This window comes from Phoxinus phoxinus, assembly GCF_949152265.1.
Source record: "Phoxinus phoxinus genome assembly, chromosome: 5".
Classification (NCBI taxonomy): domain Eukaryota; kingdom Metazoa; phylum Chordata; class Actinopteri; order Cypriniformes; family Leuciscidae; genus Phoxinus; species Phoxinus phoxinus.
In genome coordinates this window covers 40828771-40831365 of record NC_136880.1, presented here as the reverse complement: position 1 = coordinate 40831365, position 2595 = coordinate 40828771, and positions in this window count along the sequence as shown.

Sequence of the window (2595 nt, the reverse complement as noted above, 5' to 3'; positions counted from 1 at the left end):
GGTCACACGCTCCATCACTGAAGGGACGCGTCCCACGCTGAGCTGAGACAACCTTTCAATGTCATTGCTCCAGGCGCTGTTCTCAAGGTATCCTCAGTCTCTGCATTGGCTGGCTTCACTTCCACGTCAGCGTCAGGGATAACAAGGTAAGATCTACTAGTCTGCAGGACTTCTCGATGATGCTCACGGAGGAAGATGACATGCTTTCTGACCGTGGAAGTGCTCAAGAACAGATGCAGTTCTCACACATGAGCTTTCTGTTGTGTGCGAGTGGTGGAAATATTATGAATATGTCTACTATGAAAGTAGAGAGCATACAGATCTGGGATTTTCCCCCTTATTAACCCAGAAATGACTCTTTAAATCATGTTTTTCAGCATTTCTAGATCACTAAACCAACTAATCTTCTTTTGCTTCAGTTAGTGTTATTAAAACATATGCAAACCTTGTCAAGTAATATGCAGTTACCATAATGATATATTCATTATTCATCGTTGTAGGAAGCGCATGAAGCAATGCATCTGTCTGTCATTTATTTTACATTAATATAATCTAAAATATGTGATATTTATTTTAAAAATAATTTTTTTGTGCTGATTTATCCATAAATCTAGATATATCAGCACTGAATTATTTTATAGCTCTCAAGCATATAATATAACATTCTCAAATTATTATGCTGATGATATAATTTGTACAAAAATGTGGAGTCGGTCTTTTTTTTTATTTTTTTTTATCCCCACTGCATTTTATCAGATTATTTTTAACACTTTAATGGCCATCATTGCAGCTAGCATCTATGTTTGATATAAAATAATAATAATTTTGAACATTATTGCTGCATTATTAGTTGAAGAGTATCTCAGCGCGAGGTCTTTTTTCTCTCTCTATGAGATCTCTGTATATATCTCTAATTCTGGAGAGATTCAACAGGTGTGTACAGCTGAGTGACTCTTCAGTGCTCTGCTGTAGTTCCGTGTGTGTGCCAGTAGGTGGCGCCACACACCAGCCTGACTCTGATCGCACTGTCGCCTGTCTTTTTTTTTTTTTTTTTTTTTTTCTCTCGTTTTTTTTTTTTTTTTTTTTTTTTTTTTTTTTTTTTTTAATTTCACTTCAAACAAAGTCAATGTACAGATAGAATTGCAATATAAACAAAATAGAAAAAACAAAAAACAAAAACAGACAGCCAGGGGGGAAGGCTAAACATTATATAAAAATATCAAAGGATTCACAAACCAAAATAGTTTTAATTGCTTTCTTATTGTGGGAATGAAAGATAGTTTTGATATATAATTGCATTTCTTTTTCAAGAACCAAAAACAAAGGATTGGTTTTACTGTACTTACATTTATGTATATGGAATTTAGCAAATATTAAAATAAGATTTATAATATAGTATTCGCACTGTCGCCTGTCATTGAGCGCATCCTCTACCGGCGTGACATCATAACGCCATGATGACGACATCTGCCTTTTTAGACAAAAGTGCCAGACTGTTTATGCGACAATAGTAGCGTTAAATATTCCAGCCATCTGTTTGTGCACGTGACCTTAGTCATTAATAGATTTCTCTCTGGATAAGCACAATAGACTTATGATTGATGACTTCATCAAGTCAGCAGGACTGTGAAGACAACAAATTAATAAAAACGAAACGTGCTCGTATGCGCGAATAAAGAAAGTGTCTCACACACATTTATTATGTGCAGGTTAAAACATCAGCAAACAATTAACATGTTTTCTTTATTGTTATGCGTTATGCGTATTGTTATCCGCCTCTTATACACTCTAAAAAATGCTGGGTTGTTTCAACCCAATTTTGGGTCAAATATGGACAAACCCAGAACGTTTGGGTTTGTCCATATTTGACCCAAAATTTGGTTGAAACAACCCAGCATTTTTTAGAGTGCTCATTTTGGCAATGCATTGTTTTTATTTTCTCGCAGTTTGTAAGTTCTAGCTATATTTTACTGATCCAAATTGTGTTATTAAAACATTTAAAGTGAGATTAAATGCAAACCTTGTTATTTAATAATGCGCAAATGCCATAATGACATCATCATTTTAGGAAGTGCGTGAAGCCATTTGTACTATTTGTTTGTCACGTGTTTTATATTTATATGTTATTTAATTTCATGACCTTGAGCACAATGCCTGAATTAGTTGAATAACTTTCAACCCTGTTGTCATAAGACGTAGGCTACTATATCATTTGATATTATTTGACAATATACAGTTTGAAATTACGCAATTACGCGACACTTTTAGAGTGTTTAAAATCCTATATAACTTATTGAAATGGTAAATGCACTCAGACTCAGAGAGTGACCCAACAAACAGTTAATAAACTAAAAGCTGTTTCATTTTGTTGGCAAAGAAATCACGTCTCTCTCTCTCTCTCTCTCTCTCTCTCTCTCTCTCTCTCTCTCTCTCTCTCTCTCTCTCTCTCTCTCTCTCTCTCTCTCTCTCTCTCTCTCTCTCTCTCTCTCTCTCTCTCTCTCTCTCTCTCTCTCTCTCTCTCTCTCTCGCCCATCATCCCTGCTGATTGGTTTCCCGCAAAGATAATTACAGGCCAAATCTGATCCGGTGAATGAC